At 47.3% G+C, this 23,683-nt stretch overlaps 1 pseudogene; it reads right to left on the bottom strand.

Annotated features, from left to right (window-relative positions):
* Positions 1–21,707, bottom strand: part of LOC148594768 (uncharacterized) — a 122,085-nt pseudogene extending 100,378 nt beyond the window's left edge.
* Between the last annotated feature and the right edge of the window lie 1,976 nt (positions 21,708–23,683).

Here is a 23,683-nt window from a genome sequence, read left to right as displayed (position 1 = left end):
CTGATGAGTATCATCCTGAAACAACCTCAAAGATGTCATGAAGGTCTGCCCGAGTCATTTTCTGTTTAACTCTATGCGGTCATACAGTAAACATCACAATCTTCAACACAGCAATGTCACACTATGAACGTCTCAGCTGGTTACGTACATATGCTGTTCATATTTTACTAGAGAGCATTTATATCTTCCTCACAGCATCAGCGTGGTTTGTGTCTTTCCTGTCTCCTGTGACTCAGTGGTGAGCGAGTGGGACGTGGACAGCGTCCGGTGATGGCATGTCCTGCATATGCACGTCTGGGGGAGTAATTAGATACACGGCCACGCTCTAACCTCAACCTTCCTCCGCGGTCCCACACTCGACCTGGAACCCAGAGGCCCCAGGCAAAGTCCAGCCTAGCTGATCTCAGGTAGGGGAGAGCTCTGGTGTGAGGACAGAGTACGGGAGCGATTTTGATGTTTGTAACAGTATTAATCACCAGTGATGGAGAGATAATTAAGAGATGGGGAAGGGATGCTGGTGAATCTCTGAGCTCCCAGAGCTGCACCTCACTGCCTGGGCCCACTTTCTCTTCCCTTTAGTTTTCCGTACTCTCCATATCTCTTTCTCCATCCCTCTCTGATGATGCTCCTCCCCATACTCCCAGAAAGGAGGCTGTGATAATAGCAAAGCTGGGTGATATCATTTCTCTGATGCCCAGAAAGCCTTTGGTATGCTTGCTAAGAGCTGTCTCGGGGCGGGGGGGCTCTAGCCCTATCTCAGCCAGGCTGAGACACGGGGAGGTCTTCTGGAACTTAGATACAGAGGACTGGGATTCTCCAGGCTCTAGGAGGTGTGAGCACCGCCACCATGGGCCTCCACGGATGAATTTCACAGGTGAGACAGGGTGCAGCTGCCAGGAAGCGCAGGGGCAGCAGCCCAGCATGCCACAGGACTCTTCCCAGATGAAGAATAGCTGTAGCGTAAGAAATGCAGTTTTCCCATATTTACCTGCAAGTGCATTCTCCATCCCACCTCACTTATGTCAGTCCACTGGGAACATGCAAGGAGCAGAACCAACAAAGGTAGCAAAGAAGTGAACCCATGCACTCTCTACCATTACCCAACAGGTTCTGCCAGCAGGAAGGCCAGGCAATCCCAAAACTGTAGGCAGTCCACATCCTTTTATTTTATTTTTATACCCCTTCACCAGTGTAACAAGCACTTGCTGACAATATATATCAAGCATATTTGTGTTCCCATGCTGCTGGGGCATTGCCACATGCTCCAAATAAGTGCTGAGACCCTTGGCAAAACCAAGGTGCACTGACAAAACTTGCTTGGCTATTATGACCTGGGACATTAAGGGACCTTTGAGTTGGCAACTTCACACTTTTGTCTTTCAGCTGCTCCTCACCTAACAAAAGATATATGCAGCAAGCAACTCGGACTGTGCTCTCTACCAAGCGAACAGGAGTGAGTGTTTTCAGGCTGCTTTTAGAGAACACAGGTCTACTCCAGTCCAGCCTGACGCAGTTCTCAGCCCTCCCCTTCATTCATAGCCAAGGAAAGAACTCACTAACCCCAGCTGTTTTTCCACCCCAGCTACCTAGCCAGATGTTGACCATTAGCAGGGACCGGCATGAACCAGGGCAGCGCTCTGGGTGCAGCCGCATGTGCTGTTAGTGGTACGTGTGTGTGAGCAAGCGCGCGTGTGTGCAAGCCAGCATGTGTGCTTGCGAGGGTGTCTCCAAGGGCTGCAATAACATAACCGCTCCTCTGGCCCAGCGCAGAGGCAAAACATCTTTCTCACACACGCATGCTCTCAGCTCGTTGCTCACCCTTGCCCCTTTGGTGCTTTGCAAAGCCCCAGACCCAGCTGACTCAACAGCTGAAATATCTGGAAGCACAGAGTGGAGATTTCCTTTCTCCTCGGGTGCTTTCACGTCGAGCACGCGGTCTTCCTGGAGCGTGGGGATTCCAGATCCTGACTCCACTTCCTCTCTTCCATCATTCTGACTTCACCTCGCTTTCTCTTTTCAGCGAGTGCTTGTCTTCAAACATGTGATAAGTCTAGTTTTCTGATTCATCTGCCATAGGTCCTGAGGATAATTTAGCTTCAACACTCATTTTCTGAGGATGGAGTAGGATCTGTTTACTCAAGGAGGCAATGAAGTCATTTTTTCTCATTTATTGCCAGTAACGGGAAAACATTTCAAAGAAAAAAGGAGTGGGTTCAGAACTGGCCTCAGCCAAAAGCAGAACGAACTCAGATCAGAATCAAAGTCAAACAAAGCTTGTGGGTGGCTTGTCCCTAATACTATACTGATAAGTCCTGACCCACATTCTCTGCTGCCGCAATTAGAAAAAGACTCTCTGTTATGGACAGCACTTCACCCTAGGAATACTGACTCCCAGTCCCCTCTTCTGGCCACCAGACCTCACCCTCTCCCACAGCAAGGAAAAGATTTCCAGCAGCCCTGACTCCCAGAGGCCTGCTTTATCCATCAGCCCAATTTCTCTGCCAGAGCTATGAGGAGAGCCCTGGAGTCCTGCTCCAGCCGTTGGCATCTTTGTTTGAAAGAACTGTTGTTCCACCCACCAAACCCAGTAGGGACTGTGGAGATGACCAGAGGCAAGGCAGAACATAGGGTTCACTTCATCCAAACACATTGCCCTTACAAACAAGGACATAGGCCTTTCAGCTGCTCCTCACCTAACAAATCACACACCTCATGCGCAGCTCCACGACAGGCTGATCTAGGTCAGGTACATCTGTACATGCACAGTAGGATGCAGAAGAAGCCTCTGAGCCAAACAGAACCAAGAGTAAGATTGTTTTTGATGCTTGTGTGTTTTTTTCCTCAAAGCTTTATCTACTTTTTCAGGTCTTCACCATGCATGTCCTCTGGTATTAATAGGTTCCAGCACAGAAGCCCAGGAAGAGGTGCAAATAGAGCATTTGGCACTTGGTGAATACTCAGGAAGATGAGAAAAGGCTCCTTGCCTCCTTTGCCAGACACCACTGTAATCACTGCTCCCACTGCTCAGCTGTGAGGTGCAGTACCTGGGAGGTTGTTGGTTGAGCTCAATGGTTGACAGCTCCATTCTTGTAACTCCTATCTTGGCCACTGCAGACTATGGTCGTAGGAGTAGCCCTGCTACAGCCCCCAGTTCTGGAGCTCTGCATGTAGCAAAAAGGCAAGTACAAAATGCAGAGCCATGGATAATGTATTTATGAAAACCTGTGTTGCTACGCAGACATGCAACAGCGATTCACACCAGTTCAAGTCTCCCTGGTTCCCCTTTGGCTCTGTTCTGAGCTATAATGAGCTGTACTTATGGAGCCAAAAGCCCTGACTGGAAGGGTCCTGCCGCCAGATCTGTGTCCAACAGAAGCGAGGTGGGGGGTGATCCATGGTAGTGTAATCCCTTGGGACTGGAAATGTCATCACTGACTTCATTGGGTTCATTTCACTGTTCTCCAGAACCCTGTAGAGTGACTCACTGACATCATCCTTACGGCTAGGCTTGGCAGAGGCAGTGTGGATGAGGTCTGAACAGCCAGCAGGCCAGGGATGGTCTACATGGTTTCCATATGTTAGTTCTTTCATGGGACCCTCTCTTTGCTGCCCAAGAGTCTCAAGTGTCCTTTTTAGCTCACCAGTGCAAAAGCCATGACTGCTGCTGCGCGTTCAAGTTCAACAGATCTGCAGCAAGACACCCTGGCTAACACAGCAACTAACTGGAAACTCTTTAGCTGCTTCAGCTAATGCTAAAGGGAGATGAAATGAATCATCCACCCAGAGTCCTTCCTTTCTAATGAATTGGCTATTAAATGCAATGTTTTCCTTGCTGCTGCAATACTTTCAAGAAGCAAGAGCTTTCTGGACTGGAGACCCATGTGTACTTTTCCAAAAGTACCTGGACAGTGGGCAAGTAGGACAAACAGACATATACTAAGAGACAGGCAGAGGGGAAGCAGAGAAGAGGACAAATTGCTGGAGCAGCATAATAGCAGAACGTTGCTGCAGAAATGATCATCAGGGAAAGAATAAAGGTTGCCATTATTAATTGCCATAATCATGTTCTGGCTGTTGCAATCCTCAGGATCCATGGGTCACAAGAAGCTTCTTCACAATAAAACTTTCCAGAAAGAAACTAGAAGAGCATACATGTGACCTTACCTGAAGCAAAATGCACACACCAAAAAAAAATGCTGTGTTCACCAGAAATAACCACTGAGAATGGTTCTGCATCTCATCACTTCAAATGCAGAGGAAAATCAAGACTGCAAGTAACATAACAAAATGGACAAACATAACTTGTCCTAATGAGAGAGAAGTAGTTCCTCAGACAGACTAAGAATTTATGTATGAGCAAACTATCACTGAACTGTGATATATTTGAAATGATGAGAGACATCACCACAGTTTGGAAAAGAAAAATGGTGAAAAATTCCCTCTGCAGTCTTCATCACAATAGTATGAAAAAGGCTTAAGTTCACACGAAAGAACACCTCCTCACTGATGAGGAGCAAGATCACAGTTCTGCTATTGCAGTTAGCAGATAATGTTCCCTGCAGCCTACTTTCCCCTGGCACTGCAATGTGCCATTGGGTTCAGCAAGGAGAAGTGCCAAATTTTGAATCATCAGACTTCCTGCCTCACTCTGGACTGACTCAAAAGATGTCTTTCTAACATTGATTTGCTCGTTTCCTTTTTAACAGTGCTTTTCATGTTAGATATGAGCAGTCAGGCATAAAAAAAGTAGAGTATATTACATGGTCTGATCTCTATCACCTGGTGTGTCAAACTCTTAATCTCCTTTCCAGCTTTCCACTTGTTTACCCTAGTAGGCAAAACACTTACTGATAAATCCTTTGTAATGCATTTTTTTCTCTATGAGATCCATACTGGTACTTAATTCTGCTCTGGCACAAATTCTGTTCTGGCAAAGATGACTGACATGTCTGTACTAGATTCAGTCAGGTATTTCCCAGTCAGCTTCTTTTTTTTTTTTTTTCAATTGGAAAAAGGTTTATTTACTGGAAATGAACCTGTCCATAGCTGAACCTTTCCTCACCAATGCAAACTGATCACACAAGTTAAGATTGGGTACAAAAGAGAGGCATGGGAGACCAAGATTCAAGGACAGCACCAAATGGGCCAGAAGGACCCATCGCCTATGCTCTAAATCAGAGCCCAAACCCTGCTTCTAACCCATGCTGAATTACTTACACAGCATGAAACAGTGCTCATGAGAAAGAGTGAGCACTTCCACACGGAGGTCTGCAGGGCAGGGAACATGTCCAGGTTGTCAGAGACTCACCCTGCACTCCCTGCTCAAGCCAAGTAAATATTTGAACACCTCTCACTTACGGCATCTTCAAAACACTCTGAGCCATGCTGCCCACAGCGCTCCGGGCAGCTGCTGGGCTCACTGTCGCTGCAGCTCCCCTCACCTGCCAGGTCCAACCTGCAGCACCACTGACATGTCCTTTCGCTCGGGAGGATCGGTGAGGACTGTTGAGTAAGTGAGAGCTGTGCCAAAGCACAAACCGAGCCCTGAGAGAGCTGAAGCACTGAGCTGAACCCTCACTGAGATCAAGCAGGCCCTCGGCACGACGGCAGCCAACTCCAGCTGAAGGAGAGCTAAAACACTGTTTGGGCAGCAAGCTGCTGAGCCACTTCATTGCTGAGAAAGTCATGAAGCCTACATCTCCTATGGCACCAAAGTTCCTGCTGGCACCTCCAAAGGGCAGCTGAGATTCTGTGTGCTCCAGGCTGCCCCCTGGAAGCACCAGCACGAGCGGTGTAGGCCCATTTAAACACCAGGATCTGCCAAAAGAGGGGGATCTCACCCCTTCCGGCCCTCAGTCTTGGCCTCGGGCTCCCACCGTCTCCATTTGGCCAGCACTGATGACCAGCACTAGCTGATCCAGCTGCCAACACATCCATGTTTTTGGTAGGCTCAGCTTCCAGCTGGAGCCACAAGCCGGGCTGAGCTGCCGAGGGCAGGGCCTTCATGGCTGCCAGGGCGAGGGAAGGGACAAGGATACGCAGCACGACTTGAGGGAAGGCATCACCTCCCCATCCAGCGCTGCACAGACATGCTTCACCCAGGCTGCACCATTAACTCCAGCTTGCTCCACACAGTGAGAAGGACATGGCTTTCCATAGCATGCCCTCTCCTCACAGGCACCGGACAGTTCCCATAAGCAGCACCTGAACTGTGTCAGCCTATGGTCCCAGGCAAGTATTTCGCTTTGTTCTCTCCCTTGGACATATTGCCTGCGCACAGCTGCTAAGAACCTAGCATCTTCAGGAAGCCTGAAAAGCAAAACAGGCTGAAACAACTAGAAGCCACGCTCCACACCCACTCCTCTTCCCTTCATAGGGAAGCACACGGTACATGGTATTAGTCCACAAGCCACATCCTGGTATTTCGGCCCTCAGCATCTCTGCACGCCTTATCAGGAGCGCAGTTCCGGCAGCGCTCGGAGCGCAGCCCCGCTGCAAACCACGCTCCGCCACCGCCGGCAAAGAATAACCCTGACTCCCGGCCAGGAACAACAGCCCGCCTGGCCAAGAGCTGAATAATCCCTTGGGTTTTCCTAAACTGTCGGAAGGACTCACCAACAACAAAGCTCAAAATGTACATCCTGATTCTCTGTTAGCCTACGTCTCGCGGGGGCTGCTCCTGTGGCATGAAGGAGACACTTTGGGAACTGAGGGCTGGGCACTGGACATGGGTTCACAGTGTGTTGGAGCAAGGCACCAGAGCCTCTGCTTCCATACAGCAGCCTGGTGTCAGGTATGCATTTGCCATCCTCTGGGAAACCTGGATGTCCAGATTGCTTTGCAGGCTCTTGCCAGCTGCTCCTTGGCCAAGCAGCTTTCCTAGGAAGGAAGGAATTCCCCATCACCAGCTAGTTGCTCCAGGCTGAGAAGGGTGGTAGGTTCCTGCTCCCCTTGGCGCTGCTCCGTGCTGCTGGCCCTTGCGCAAACGGGGGCAGCAGCAAAGGGAGAGCAGCACCGCAGCCTGCACTGCTCTGCCCCAAAGACCAAGGCTCTTTTCGCTGCAGGATCAGAGCTTCCTGAGTCCCAAAAGGCCCTGTGAGAGGCAGCTACCCCGGGCTCTGCCCTTCCCAGCCTGCCCGGATCCCGCTCCTAAGCCCTGCTGGCAGAGTGCCTCCTGGCTCCTGAGAAAGCATCCCCTCGGGGGCTGCTCCTAATTGGTGGTTTCCTCCTCCTCCTCTTATGTTGCTGCGTTTTGCTCCCTAGCTCATATTTTATACGGCTGGTTTTTAATAGGCCATGGAGGCTGCCAGACCTGCCTCTTCCTTCGAAGTTTTTGAGTTGGGGGGAGAAAAAGTCCTTTCTGCAAACAAGAGAGTAACTGTGGCTTTGCGTCTGGGTGTAGGACCCGTGGGCCCATCCAGAGCCCACTAACTTCACCAATTTTTGAGGTTTGAGGTTCTCAAAGACTCAGGAAGTTCCCAGGTACTATAGTAACGGGCATGGACCCCAAAGATGACTGTCTGGGGATGATTTTGAGCCTTCACTCCTGTGATCTCCTAACCCACGGCATTATTTATGTAATTCACTGGCAGGCAAGATCTTCAGAGACTTCAGACGCAGCCTGAACACTATCTCCCCACCATTGCTACATCCTTCTTCCTCTCCTGGGGATCACCAGCTTAGACAGGTAGTAGAGGAACCTGAAAACTGAACCGTCTGAAATGCAGACAGATTTTACTACTGCAAATCCCAAGAGATTAGGAAGGAATGACAGGTAAATAGCCAGAGGATGAAAAATGCACAGGAGGAGCCTTCTGCTCCCTTTAGCGGGCCCAGCCAGGCAAGCAAGAGGCTGGGAAATGCAACAAGCTGCTCTCCCACTGCCTTGATCATTCATCTGTCCTGTCCACCCCGCCAAGAACCTCCCCAGCAGTGCAGACACCGCCATCTCCACTGCTCCTTCAGCTCTTTTTCCCATATGAGGACTTGCAAGGTGGCTTAGACAGCACAGAACTGATATACTGGAGGCTGCAGCTGAACACCCACCTCATAACAGAGGGAATCTGGGCATAGCAGCATCTGTCTCCTTGACCTGACAGCCCTGCCAGAGCCAGGACTATCACACTGCAGGACTTGCACCCACCTCCAGGTGAGCCCCCACTTGTCCAAACAGCTGAACTTCAAGCCGCGCAGCAGGGAGGGACAGAGGCACGGGGCTATGGTTAATCACAGCCACAAGCTACGCTCTGAAAGGAAGCCCAGACTGAACTCTGTGGTGGCAGCTGCAATTTCAGTCCCTGAAGGCAGCCTGTGGCAAGAAGGAAGCTGAGAGAGCCCCATGCAAGCAAAGACAAAAATCTCCTTCCACTCTGCCAGCAGGCTGGCTCCCTTGCCAACAACTCGGCTCTTCACCCCAAATCCCAACCAGCTCCAGGGCCTGAGCAAATCTGCAGGTTACCAAGCCTTGCCTGCCTCTTTGCTCAGATCCAAAGTGGGGAGCCATCACGTCTTCCCGCTCCCACCCCTCACCCTCATCACAGCCTCATCGCTGCTTGGAAAAGCTCTTCCTCCCCAAGGAGCCCACACACAGTGTGACTACTGAACCCCACACACGGCTGGCAAGTCATGAGGGGTTGTTTGTGCTCCTTCTCCAATTTGCAGAACTGGCCAACATACCGTGAATTACGAGTGTCAGATATCACAGACAAACCTCCAGCTGGATTTTCAATTCAGTGGGTAGCTCTATCAGTTCAACAAGTGACAGCAAGAGCCTCCCAAGCCTAAGAAAGAGGGGTGACTGTCAGAAAAGGGTCAGGACTTGATCCCCCACGTCCCTTCCTCCTCCTTGCTCACTTCTAAGCTGAAGATAGGTTGCTCTGAAGTGCACCGCCTGCCACTGCCTGTTGGTGAATATTCAGGCAGTCTACCTCGTATCTCTGATCCTTTGATCCTATCTGCATACAAATGTCCCTAGAGATAAGGTACAAACGAGGCAGACAGAGGCAGGGTTGTTCCTAGAGAGAATGATGTGCTCTATGTTTCCCCATGAAGAACTGGGAGGGCAAAGACCCTGCAAAGTCACAGAGACCCCACTGTGTTGCAGGGCCAAGCTCCACCACAAAGCCTCCGTGGCCGAGGCGCCATGAAGGACGGTGTCTCAGACCTTGTGAAAGACAGAGCTCCTGGGGAGCTGCCTGCTCGGTGGGAAGAAGGTTTATTTAAGTGTGAACTATTACTAATTCACATTATTACTCTACACATATTACAGCAGAGCCGAGAGGTTCCCATTGGAACGGCAGTCCCACCATCCTGCACAGGCACAAACGTGCGCACAGGCTAGTCCCTGCCACTGAATTTAGCATGATTCAACTACGTGTATGGAGAGAAAAAGAAATAATAGCTAAAAACACCCTTAAAAAATATGTTAAAATCCTTGCTCCTTGTCCCAATGCCATCTCCAATGGACAGAAACCAGAAGGCGATCCCAAAGTGTGGAACATATTATGTTACATCTGCCTACTGCAAAGTCCTTTCACCTTCCCCTGAAGCATCTGGCAAAGGCATCAGAGCCAGAATCGGAGCATCAGAGCATTAGAGACAGGATCCTGGCATAAACGGATTTGGGCCATTCCAAGACTCTAGTGTTGTCAGGATCAAGATTGTTATCTTCATATTTGCGTATACAAAGTCCTCGCAGACTCAAGTGTGAAGTCGAGCCACTTGAAGGAGCGTTAGCAGTGCTTGTGATGTGTTGTGAATCTCGTTATATTGCTGCTGTTTTTCCTTAAAACTTCAGATCCTGATGACAGATGCCTAGGTGAGAAATATGTTTTCTACATAAGACAGGTTTCTAGTCCTCTTAATTGTGGGGAAAACTAATAATTATGACTCAAATGCAACATTAAGGCTCAGAATCAAAGAGGCAAAGAAAGAAAATGCAGCATTTACTGCTTTTCAAAAGCTTATGATTTTAAAGATATTACAACTTTTCTGTGGTCCAGCTTGAGATGTCTAAAATCTTGGGCCTAGTAAGACTTAACTTAGCACAGTATGAACTTCATTAGGCTGCATCATAGCCTACTTCTTGTTCGCTTTCCTCAGTCTCAGCATTTCTGCTCAGCAGCTCTTCAGAAGTCCTCTTCTGAGGGGTCGGTCACCTGCATGTTGCTGGCATTCCAGATTTCTTCAGACATCTCCTGCTAGATGCAAGTTACTGCTTTTCTTAAGGCTCCTATGTATTTAGACTTCTGAGACATTTACAGTTTGAGGGCCTTGGGTCTTGGGTTGTGTATGTGAACTTCTTCTCTTGGCAGCATTGCTCTCTCCACCCCTCAGTTTCGCCTGGTCTAGCCTCCAGTCTCTTCCTATGCTTTCCAGTCTTCACACCAGAGCTTCCTCTCTGAGGAGTAAAAACAAGTCGCAATAGTATGGGTTCTGGATGAAAAAGGATTTTGATGTTCACTTCCTCCACTTGAAAACCAGAACTTCGGCAGGGTTTCACTGTAGCTCACTATCAGACTGTCCTCAGGCTTGCCCTAGCCTTTGATCAAGCGAATGTCACCATGAGGCTTGGCTCCCTGCTGTCCAGCCCAGCTGTACCATCCTTCTCCCTTGCTCCAAAGCATAGGAACAGCATCCCCTGGTGCCAGGGGGAGAAAGAAGCTCTCTTCTTCCTCCTCTGCTCCATTCCTGCCTCCTGCCAGGCAAGCAGAGGTGATTAGCAGTTGGCAAAGGGTAGGATTAGTTTCCTAGCATTGCTGCAATTTGCCTCCTGTTTCTACAGCCTGGCACCCTGACAATGCTCCCTGCCTGGAGCTGGAGGGAGCCGGACCCTGCAGTGAGGGCGTTCGCAGTTTGCATAAGAAGCAAGTCCATGTTCAAGCCCAGGCTCTGACCCGCGTTTAGCATACAATGTGAACATACCCAAGCACCTCCGTCTTGTCCTGGGGCCAGCATCTTATCGGGAGCCCCTTGAAGGTTAATGTACGCAAGTCCTAACTTCGTGCAACCTATCCAGCCAGGGTTCTCTGAGGTGTCCCTCACCCGTGTGCAGTTGTGCAGGATTTGCATCTGTGGCTGCTGCAAATGAGCAGGGATTTCCAGGGAAGGTGTGCTTTCCAACTCGTTTCTGTGCCAGTATTGCCGCCACCTGGAGATAAAAGGAATGAAGGGCTCCTGGCCATTTCCGTACTGCATCCCTCTGCCTCTCCTCAGACACAGAGCACCCTCCTCCAGGTCAGCGAGAGGAAGAGAGCAGGCAGCCTCCCAGCTCCTGCGGTTAGGATGTCCCATGCTACAAGAAGGAAAGGCCCCTTATGCTCTTGATAAAAATACAGATCCTGGGCACTATGGGAGGCTTTGGTGGAGGAAAGCAACCCCACTCAGCACGTTTTCAGTGCTGCACCTTCTGGGAGGAGGCACCTTGCCTTGGGCTTTCGTGTTCTCATTAGTTTAGAATTTAAGCTACAGATCTGCAGGAATGAATATACATGCTTGTGTGTTTGGCAGAGCTGCGCCTGTAAGGGAGAAGCAGTTTTCTGCACGTATTTTATGGCACTGTCTGGGTATGGGGATGGGAGAATGAGAGTGCTTGCAGACTGCATGCGCACGTGCACAGTTTCATGTTGTCTGCACGTGTGTGCATGTGTGTGTGCATTTCCATATTGTGTCTAATAGGCTCTTTGTTTCTCCAGAGAAGAAGGAAAAGGAAATCCGCATGTAATGAATCCATTTATTTTATGGAGCTCCCCTGGAGAGGGGCAGGGGAGCGGGATTTATGCAAAGAACCGTGCAGCTGCTGTTGGGAGGGGGACACCAATCTGGTTTTGATTTTCATTCATAAGTGGAGGTGGCCACACAAGCCAAGGCCTCGTAAACTCCCTGTAGAGGAGAGTGGCCCATTGGTGTGAGGCTGTCAGGCTCTATCTGGCCATCAGCATCACACCGTTCTGCTGCGCGCCCGGCAGCGCCTCCGACGCGCTCCCCTGCGCTGAGGCCTCCCGCTCGTTAGAAAACACAGAGCCGAACTGGGACGTGGGCTGAAATCTTTGTATTGAAGAGCAAAATGAAGTGCTGAAGTGCTCTGCAGAGCACTTGCAGCACATGTCACGGTCCAGTATACACTGTAATCTATAATGAAAAAAAAAGAAAAAAGGAGATTTGTAAGATTTGTATGCCACAGTCCAGTTCCTCTCTGCCATTTATAACAATCCTGGGAGTGAGAGGGGATGGAAAGATTCCTGGGCTGGAGGAAATGGCCTGGAGACTAGACACCACTCATCATGCTTTTTTTCCACCCCTGCCATTTTGCATAACTCAACGTATATTGTCTGGACTGTGAGAGTAAAAGGACAGTAAAGCATTTCCCAGTGGGAAAGATGTTTTAAGAGTAGCAGAGTTCTCATGCCTCAGCTGTACTCACACCGTAATAAACTGCTACAGCCACACAGGGGGAGGGAGAAGAAAGGGGGCTCAGCAGAATCCCGTTTTGTTATACGGATTCCTCAGTGCATTAAGAGCCTGTGGAGTTTACCCAGAGAGCGCTGCCCTTAGCACACTCTAACTCACACTGTGCCCGCTGCACATCAGAAGGAGCCTGCACTGGCTAGCTGGTGATCTGCCCTGTTTGCCTGCGCCAAGCAGAGCTCATGGCCAAAGGAGGACCTAGCCCAAAAAACGCCTCGAGGTCCATGTTCTTTGTTTTGCACGGGCCTCGTGCACGCAGGCAGGTGAGCAAGCAGACAGATGCACCAGTTCAGGAAGCTGAGAATGAAAATTGATCTTCTCTGGAAGCTGCTCTAACTTGCTACCAGCAATGAACTGCTGGACAAAGTTAATAAATTTTGTATTTTAGTTGCTCTCTGTGACTCAGGTCCCCAGGGAGGACACAGATTTTCTAGCAATCATTGTAGAAATATATTTTTAAATCTCTCAGCTGCATGTTGTCCTTTATGGGAACACACAGCACTTGCCTGATGACACTGAACTTCTCAGAGAATTTTATTGGCACCATTAAGACCCAGCCAGTGGACCTTAATTAAGAAAGGTCAGTGAAAGGAATCTGGAAGAAGACGTGCGGATCACTTACTGCTCCTTAATCTGCCCAAACCACCTTACGTGGGAAGGATTTAAGAGCTGCACCAGAAGGGCAGCTCATTCACAGGTTTTGTCTCTGTTCACCTCCCAGGTAACCTTTCCACAGCTTTCTAAGGACTTCCACACCATCAGCATATAAGACAAGTCTGTTTAAACTATGCCCCTAGCAATAAAGCCCCTGGCACCCGCTGCTCTTGCGTTACCAGACAGTTCTGAGCCGCTTATTCCCTAGCACCTGGAAGGCAAAAAAAAAAAAAAAAAGAAAAAAAAAAAAAAAGCTGCTTTGAAAGTATAAAGGCCAACAATTCACTGACGTTAAACGGTGACAGAAGAGAAGCTGCCCCAAGGAAGGGTCATTTCTGGTACCAGTGGGATGAGGGCTTTTTCCTGAGCTGAAATTCAACTGGGCCACCAGCTCTCAGGCCAAGAGTAAATGTTGCTTTTAGAGGACGTTCTGGAAAAAGCTCCTAGAATAAAGTCTGAGGTGTGGAGGAATGTACCGGGTCACACTGCTTCTTCCAGCTGACACTTTCAGTGATAAAACTGGATCCATTTCACAGTTTTGTTTTGAAACTGATCTAATTGAACACTGAGACTCAACTACTGGCTCTTTAGCAGAGACTAAAAAAGATCAGCCAAAAGACCCCAAGCTTACTATTAATTTCCATTATCCAAACTTGTCCCTTAAGAATCCCCAATTCTATGATTTTACTTTACTTGACAGCCAAGCCCGAGAACCAATGACTAAGATAAAAAACTGTCCAAGCTGGGCAAGGAGAAAAAAGTAGACAGATCACATCATTGATTCTATTGTGTTCTACATTTTCTTTCCTGTACACAAGCATAGGGATGTTTAGCAACATAGCAAAGCAATGTTAAGCTGAACTACCTCTCTGTATCTTGCATGTTTCCACTTCCATTTATCAAGTACATGTGTTTTCATAAGGCAGCGACTGGACATCTTAGGAAATCTTGGTGCTGTATCTATCGAAGTTTTTAAATGGTCCCCTCAGCTGCAGTTTGTGCAATTCTTCATTTATGTGTGTTCATCTTCATACAGACCTCCATGAAGACAGAAACAATTATGACCCTCTTCTCATTAAGTCACTGAGGATCTCAAAGACTAAGGCTCATCCCACCCTGCAAAGCTCATCCAGCCAAGGAGGGCTGCTTTTGTAACTCTGCCAGCAATAAAAAAGTCACGTAGATGCACTTAAACTGATGCAACCTTCTGCTCTCCTCATTTTTCATCACTGAGTAAGCAAAGGAAGGGCCACAGGCTGGGCAGAGAGGAGCCACTAAATGGTACCCAGCAGAAGACTTCTAGTAACACTGACCAGAGTCCCACTAGGGGCTCTGCCACTGTAGCTATGGTCTGGATCATTTCGATCATTTGATAATTACTCTAGGCTGTTAATTCTCAAGCATGACCACGGGACCACATGCAGGTACTCTGGACTTCAAGAGCAGCCAGCACGCAGAATCTTACTCTTGCACTTCTCCTGGAGTGTGGCTTTCACTGCGAAAAATTTGGAGTGTGAGTGGGCACAAGAAAAATAAACGGTATAAAAAACACTTGCTGACATGCCAAGGTATGTAGGAAGTCTGAGGCAAAGCAGGGGATGGAACGCAGGTGTCCTGCATCTTCAGGCGTTCACCTAACCACAAGGATCAGCTACTGCTTTAGAAGCTACACAGCCTGTAAGCATCCTGCAAAAAGTTAGGCCAGCATCCTAACCCAAATGTCCTAACCCCATGTATCAACCCAAAGAAAAAGAAGTAAAATAACCCTAGGAAAAAGGGCAAACTGCTTTAGCAGATATGCACATAGCAGGACTGCATGGCTGCAGGCACGACATATGTAATATCCCACAGTATAGCACTACGCACATCAGCAAGTTATGCAAATATGACATATTCTCCTCTTGAAATAGCCAGTTCTGAGGATTAGGACATGAACTGGTTTCCTGCGGTATCTGTGAAGATCAAAAGAAGCCGCCATATAACTGGGGTGAGGACTACACAATGGATTTAGACAGGAACTGTGAGGAAAGAAGGTTCCAGCCCAGCCTTAAAGCACCTGCAAAGGGTGTAATAAATGTTCCTGCTCCTTATGCAAAAGCTACAGATCTGTTGCTGCCTGTTTGGAAAAGGTTTTAATATATGACGAAGAAAGTTGTGAGCAACTTGGAGAGTCCAGTCCAGTTCAGCTGCTCAAGAGCAAAGTTCCTTCTCACAGCAAACAATCCAGAATGGCCCTTACAACTTCATCTAGGAGATGACTTGCATCCAAGAGCTGCTTACCAGGAATTACACCTTTTCAGCCAGCTCTGTACAGTTCCTACCGACTTGGCCTACTGAAAGTGACTCCTAATCCAGAGTGGCTCAATAAAGTTCCGACTGAAGCAGAACTAACTTCAGCTGGCTCTCGTTGTTTCCAAAAAGCTCCTGCTAGTTTGGCTGACTGTCTGAGCTCCAGGAAAAGCGTATGTAAGGCTTGCACTGGCAGAGGGTGAATTTTCCCCCTCCAGAATGCAAAGGAAAGAGGAACAAAGCCAACAGGAACTAATACAGTCAATTTGTATGGAGGAAAACTGTTTGCAGTAAACCCTGCTCTAGGGCTACTGACCCTAAACAGGACACCAGCACATCCTGGGCAGACCAGCCTTGCAGGTCTCAGCAGCACTTGCTTCTCCAGCCCCTCTGCCATTTTCTCCCTAGAGCTCCAAGCCTGCTCCAGGCCTGGATATCAGTACCTGTTCAGGCTGTAGCCACTCGCGGGGGAACCATTCTTACCAAGAGCTATTTAACCTCACACGGGGCAAATAACAGAGTCCTCAAGAGGACACTCAGAAGTGCCCTGTACCTTGGAGATGAGCCCAGCAGCACTTTCGGATTCACCCAGGCACTTTCCTTGCCCCTCTCAAGCGCTTGGCAGAACCGAGATGCGAAAGGATCGCTTTGATTAGAGGCACACGGCCACTTAAGCACCTGACCTGCGCGCACGGCCTCCCCTGGCAATGCCCGCACGCCTCCCCCAGCCCCGCGGGCCCACAGCGCCTGCAGGCTGTGTGGGCCGCGCCGCGCCAGCGTGCGGGCCCTGCCGCGCTCCCCTCCAGCTGCGGCGCCGGCAGCACCATGCTGACAGGCTCGAGCCATGCGGTGAGGGCTGTTTTTACAACCTACCCTCTTTTAACTAAACTTTCCCAAGCTTATGCCTCGCCGTTACAGTCAAGATCACCTGCTGCTCAGGGGTTTCAGATTCTTAAAGGAAAATGGCAAAATAACAGAAAAGATTGTCACAAAGTTGCATCGAACGAAGAAAAAAGTACCTCAGCACTAGCTAGTGAGCTCTGCTGGCATCCCTCACTCCTGACCAGCAGTTATCCTCCTTTCTTTACTGCTCCAGCCCTGGATTCACCACACCATACTCTGCAGAGCCTCCTCATGCTGACCTGAAGCTCTCCTACCACTCCAACCCTGGGATCCCAACATAAAGCTCAGCAGCTGGCGTTGAGCTAAGATTGATAGGCCTCAATGCCATGCTGGTCTACTCATAAGGAGCTCTATCATCTATGTACTCATAATCCATCTCTGCAGGCACACTTTGGCCTTTGCTTAGGATACCCCAGCTATTGTAGTCCCAGATTCACAGCAAGACTCCTTTGATGCACTTCACTCCTGACCTGCAGCCTCTCGTAACCTATACAGACAATAAATAAATAAATAAACAGCAGATGTGGAACATGTGGGTTGCTCTGCTGTATCAGTCCTAAGGTCTGTGTAGTTTAGCCGTTGGCCTCTACAAAGAGCCACCAAACAAGTCAGGGAAAGATGTAAGGTTCACTAAGGATCCTCTTTCCCACCCAAATGTTAACTGAGATTAGCCTGAAAGCCTGACACTTGATGTTTATTATGGCTTCCAATTATGCTACTAATTATAACTATAATTCTCCATATGCTTCCCATTCACATACTGCCTAATCAATTATATTCTCAGTAATGATGGGCAAACAGAGCTGGAGTTTTTACAGAGCTGCCAGCTGTGATGTTCAGGTCTTTTTCTAAACCAAAACAACTAAATTAGAGCACTTTAAGGTGGCCAAGCAGATTAACTTTCCCTCAAGCATGCATTATCTCGCAGCATTTTACAGGGAACTTGCTTTGCCATTGAACTGCCTTTTCCATCAGCATAGCCATATCTCTCTGAAATTCCTCAGAGTCCTCTCCAGTTTTGACCAACCAAAATCTGGCTAATGTTCACATGCTAATATTTAAAGCCCCCACAGAGCAAATGAAAAAAACATGCCATAATAGGATTCTAAACAATGACATTTGTTTTTGCCTTTTAAATTTTTGTATTGAATTTCATACTCTTGTATCCAAAGCCCTAGGGACCAAAACCCCTTTCTTATCCAAAGGAGCTGTACAAGCAAAATGAGAACAAGTTTCCTCACAGTTAGAGGATCAGCTTCTAGATCCCCAGAGAATTTGATCACCGAGGAACATTTTGTCTATAGCTACTTTGATTAAATTAGCAATATGAGCAATGAAAGCCCAACGCCTTTTCAAAATGGGGCTACTTGCCCACTAGGAACTGGATGAAAAAAAAGAAACAACTTACTTTGCACATGTGCTGCCAAAGAACTGTCAAATGGGAATGGTTTATTGTGAAATGTTTTTGTCATGAGAATAAATATTCACTTAAGAACAAAACAAAACCTATCAACCTCTCTGACTTTAGAAACAAAAACCCCTCTGGCCAAGAGTTTCAAGGTTGTTCACCACCCTCAGTTGGCACGCGATCCGGGATCCAGCAAACTTGAAGAGTTGCCGGCCCAGCAGGGCAGGGAGCGAGGTCCCAAGCAGGTGTGGACCAGGTGTGAAAAGTAGAAAGTTAACACACCCCATCCATCACTGGACAGCACATCTGTAAAAACGGAAATAAATATCAACTCAAGTCAAAATCTTGTCTGGAGATGAGCAGAATTCTCCCCAGTGGCGACTAAAGAATATCATGTGGTGAGGCCTGCAGCTGAGCTGATTTACTGCTACAATGCGCTTGTATGGCTGCGAGAGGCTCTTGTCCCCTTGCCGCTGAATTGCTGCTTCTCAGAAGAAGACACAAAGGCTTTGAGTGCTGTTCTGAATATCTCACTGCTTCATTTTTCCAGTTGCAAAGCAAATGGTTTGAAGTCCCATCGTCTTGTCAGACTCATTAAAAGAAACTATCAAACTCCAGCCAAATTGTGAAGAACAGCATGTTTTATGAAATCCCAGTTAAACTCTGGCCATCGGTATCTCACTTTCATCTCTGCCGAGCACCGTCTCAGCTTTCTTGCTGTATGCCAAGCTCATATTCTTCTCTGATTCACTCTGTGAGATTACAGCTAACAGTTTTGTTTTGCTACTTGCCAGGGAGGGGGACAAGAAGACAAAGTCCTTCTTGTCTATAAACTAGATCTGTAGAGTACCAGAAACAGGCATATTTGGGGTCTGGAAGGCAGTTTGTTTCCATGTCTCAAATATCAAAACAGGAATTGCTTGCAGTTATCACTCATTCAGACACACACTAAATGCCATTCTCAGAAAGAACTGGAAGAAACAAAATAAAACATAATGAAAATAAATACTGTATTGCAATACACTTCGGTAATCCTGAGCAGTGCAAAAGCTCCTTGAGCTTTACAATATGGCAAAGGCTTGTGTAGTCCCTACAGTCCCAAGTATCAGAGGAATTAGGAAGTGTCATAAAAGTGGTCCCATCCTCTTATTCCCGCGGGAGAAATTCCTTTACCCTTACTTCTAAACAGGTAAAGTATCCAACTAACTGTGATTCCTACTAGAAAGCCATAAGAAATACAAAAATATATTTTGTTTTCACCTGACTGGCAAGGAGGTCAAGTGCTACTGTTATATTCCAGCAGTCACCAAGCTTCTTCCAGGTTACCAATTAATGAGAGAAAACAATTCCTCTGGATCTGGATACTGCTTGAACAAATGCTTACTGAAAAAAATGCAATACAATATAGTGCAAAGCAGAGAGCACATAGAATTAGGGATGAAGTAAAACTGATTTAATAGATTAACAATGATCAGCTAACACTCCACTTCAGCCGGATTTTCTTCCACTGCACCAACACAAGAAGCCAGGCTGCGGATGTTTAAAGCAAAACAGAGATGTCCTACTACAATTAAGACTGTCTTCTACTCTCTGCTCCTCACTGTAGGTTCAGTACTACTATAAAATACAGAGAGAGGGGCAGTCCTTGTTTTTATTAGTCATTGTTCCTAACAGCACCAGCAAATGTAAAGAAGACAAAAGGTGCACAGCTAGTGCCGTGTTCTAACCTCCTAAGCTGCTGGCAAAGAGCAGTGTCGCAAAGAAACCCCAATCCGAGAAGTGCATTAACAGCACGGCTGCCTACACGCGCGCTCTTCTCAGAGCTGCGCGCAGGGGCGGGATGACTGAAAGCCTCCAGAAGTGAGGGCTTTGAGGCAAATCCAGCTGATATATTTGCTATATGGTGCCAGCATAATTTCCCCTAATGGCTAGAGAAAAGGGGAAGCATGAAAAGGGTCAGTTGGGAACGCGTATGCATGTGGGGGAGGGGGGCAAAGAAAAGGCAGATCTAGCCGAGAACAGGCTCCATTTAAATTGCACACAGACCTCACACAAAGCACACAGAATTGGTCAGTAGATTGAAGCCATCTGGCTGGAGGAGCCATAAGAGGCAAGCCCTGCTGGAGATCTCTCCATCACGTCCCATGATGGTCCAACTTCAGAGCACAGTATGGGCTTCCCCAACTCCAAAGTCATGGTGCAAAAAACGGGGAGAAAAGCAAAGGGACTGCATAATTTACCATTCTGACAGGGCCTCTATGGTGCTCACAAAGTAAAAATTCAGTTGGCACTCTCTCCAGCAAAAGATTTCAGTCCTAGCTCTGTGCGTTATTATGAAAATCCCATTGACTCCTGTCTGGAATGGGCCGTGGAGCCTGCAGCGTGCTCAGTGCAAACCCCGGGCAGAGTGCTGGGTATGGCTGCAACTTGTGACCAGGAGCTGAGGCTGGGGATCCTCCTAGGCAAACATGAGGCTTATCAGTGTCCAAACTAAGGCGTCAGGGAAGCGGTTTCCACAGCAATCCCTCCGTTTGCCAAAAGCCAAGATTGGGGATCGCTGCTTTTGCCCACAGTGTCCCACTCCCACCCTGGCAAACACCAGGCTTTGGTGGCAAATGAGTCACAGTGATGAACACTGCAGCCACCAGCACGAACCCGACGCAGGGAGCTGGCCCTGCACTTTCCAGACGCAGCCGAGAAAGGCGGCTCCAGGGCTGTCCTTATCTGAACGAGCCAGCGGGCTGCCCGGCTCCTCCTGCTCATCGCTGCCTTCGCCAGCCAGCGCGCCTGTTGCTGCAGTCAAGCCGAGCATCTGTCACAACCCAGCCTGGAAAGGTCTGAGGACACAAGCGCAGCTTTATAGGGCAGATAATCCTTCTCTCTTCATTTAATGCAAATTAACACTGCCTGCATTTCAGTCAAACTGCTATCTAAACACACACTATTGTAGTAGTCTTTGTGCCAAACATCACTTACAAACTCATGATTTTCATCCTCTCTTCTTTTACTTTTTTATCTTTCCTTCACCTGGGAAAAAAAAAAAGACACTTAACATCTGGAAAAATTAAAGCTACTGGAAGTTTGCCGGTCTGATTGCCATGGTGTTGTTACAGAGTTTTTGTTCCTTCTGATTCTCCCATGCAGCCCAAGTACTAATTGCCAGAGATCAAATCTCAGTGCAGTGGTTCAGTTGTTTTCCATCATTCTGACTTGCCCATATGGAAAATTTCCAAAATGTCCAAAGCCATTACTATATTTTTAAACACTGAAAATCTCAGAACTTACCATTTTTGTACCTGGGAATAAATTTAAATGATTTTAAATTTTTTTCCTTCTAACTAATGCCTTCAATGAGGTATTTAAGTTGGAGTCAGTAATGCCACAGGTAGTGGGTAAAAGAATTTTATCAGCTGAAATGTATAAGGAGCGGGGTGAAACAGAACTGAAGCACTATTGAAAAAGGAAGTTGGATTAATATCCCCACTGGATTTCTCTTGTTTACACTTAGCTTGAAATCTTGGAAGAAAATGTAATGAAATTATTACTTGGTTATTTTACTTCAAAAATAACCATATTCACTGGAGGAAAAAAAAATGAAAACATGAACAAGTTATTTTCAAGCGAGCTGCTCATTCTCCTGCGAGAGGCCCATCTCTTCTCTGTTCCCTTTGCAGTATTTCCTTCTTTCCACCTCCAACCCCTTCTTCATCTCCCTCCACACCTCAAAATATTAATGTCGCAATATCATTCTCTTCCACCTTCTGAAATGTGTTTCATAAGCTGGCTGTCACTCCCTCATGGACACGGACATTTGGTGGAAACTGTTGGCTGAACAGGTAGCCGTTCTTGTGGAGAAGCGTCTACCTGCCCTCTACCAGGCCACCTGATTCACCTACACAAGACAAACGTGCAATAGCATCTAAGCCCCACCAAACTTGTGACACTTGGCAATCTTCAGAAAAGTTTCTGTACAGCGGTGGCTCTGCATGGTTGCGGACACTAATGTGCATTTTTTGGTGAAAAGTGATTGTGAGTTATCCTCCTCCCATATTCAGATGTAAGGTTTCTTTTTTTTCCCACTTGCTTTTTACAACCAGCAATTCAATGTGAATCATCCACCTTTTGCATAACCATAAAAACGTTATTGTGATGCACTTTTTTAAAATAGGGGCTATGCGATAGGATAAATCCATGAATCTCTCTTTCTTGCTACAAGCAAGTAGTCCCAGAACAGTTAGTTCTCAGGATTTGTGATATTTAATAAATGTACGTGGCTAAAATACATTTTAAGAGTTCAGTGAATTTCCTATTCTAAAATCCTGGATGATCACTTGTCAGTCTTCAACACTTTTCTATTGCTTTTGATCACCCAACGCCCAATCACAAGCCATAGCAATAGTTTCAGACATTATTTAAACTACTTCTCGCCAGATTCAGATTTCCTAATTTTTCACGGAGGGGGAGGGGAGGTAGGCAGCCGGATGCAAATAGTGAACACTGACCTGCAGTGACCCCTTCTGGAAAGCACCAAAAATGTAGCACTGCAAACAAACCTGTCCGGGGCTGAGAGCGCACGTGGGAACTACATGATCTCATGGCTTTTTCCATCTCAATTTCTATAACTTTCAATCATGTTTGGCTGGAAAAACCTCAGCCTTCATAAGATCTTTGCACAGGTAAGCTCTGCAGCAGAATATACATGCCATGCGTTAGCATTCAATGGACCAGAGAAGACCCAAAGAAGCAGAAAAGTTTCTCCACAGCTAGAAGCAGAAAGCAGCAGTATGTTAGAGTGAATACAAAAACATTCCACTTCATTTAGACAAGAACAAAAAGCAGACCACAAGTTAGTGTGAGAAGTAGAGCTGAGATTCACAGAACATCCACAATGTCTGGTCCCAAAGCAGTTTAAGCAAGAGAACACCATTTCTTTGGGAACAGTGCCATAAGATCCCTTAGATGCCACAAACCGTTAAGATACTATTTTCTCACCTAGAAAAATGATACTTCCTTCCTTGCAACAGACCCGACTTCTCCAAGCACAAGTTTAAAATTAATTCATAAGGGAAAGCATTTCATTCCTGAGTGACCAGTGACACCCTGCTCCACTCCTTGCAAGTGTCTCATCCAGTTCCATCTAAACTGGACCCTATGCACTGCTGACAAAACAGGAGCCACAGGTGAACAGATCTGAAGAAAGTTATTTTCTCTCTTTTGCAAACAGATGTAAAGTGCAGCACTATTGTCCTTTTCCTCTGAATACAAGAGCCTGATTGCAAAAAAAAAATGCACTCCAGAATATCTGTAGGAAATCAGAAATATGTCAAATTTCTGAACTTGGAAAGAGATGATGGGCTTCAGCCCAAATTGGCACATGCTTTGTTTGTCTCTCTGGGACTTGATGGTCTTCACTGCTAATCACTATCACACAACACCCTCACAAGGCAAAGAAAACATCTTGGCGGGAGAGGGGATTCATCCTGCCTGGAGACTGCAGTTCTTTAGGAAAGCAGCAACCTTCCTTCTTTGCGTTACATTATGCATCGCTTATGCTCCTTTAGGGACAGGATTTAGTGGAAAGCAGGGAGAGCAAGTGGGGAACTTTTACCTGAGCTACCACCAGCCTGGTGACCTCTTTCTGTCAGGCTTGCCCATAGCGCTGCTGAAACACCTGCATGAAAGCCAAACGACACTGAGAAATTCTTGAACACCCCCTCACACCCCCTCATCTTTGCCACGGTGAGCCAGCACTGTGCTACCAAGTACTGGTTTCCACCCGACTAGAGACACTCAGCCCTTTACTTCCCTATCACATAAGCCAAGCCAGCCAGGAGAAATCTGGTTTAATTTAAACCACTGAATAAACTCTCCTGTCAAGTTGCTGCAGCCAAATTCCTTTAACGAGGATAAAATTCTATGTACAATGAAAAAAAAAAAAAACTCATAAAAAATGTGACATCACTA

This window comes from Tinamus guttatus, unplaced genomic scaffold (assembly GCF_059628265.1).
Source record: "Tinamus guttatus ecotype Peru unplaced genomic scaffold, ASM5962826v1 Tinamus_guttatus_pri_ptg000208l, whole genome shotgun sequence".
In the NCBI taxonomy this organism is placed as follows: Eukaryota; Metazoa; Chordata; class Aves; order Tinamiformes; family Tinamidae; genus Tinamus; species Tinamus guttatus.
Note: the sequence above shows the minus strand (reverse complement) of the source record. Positions and strands in the feature narration are given on the sequence as shown.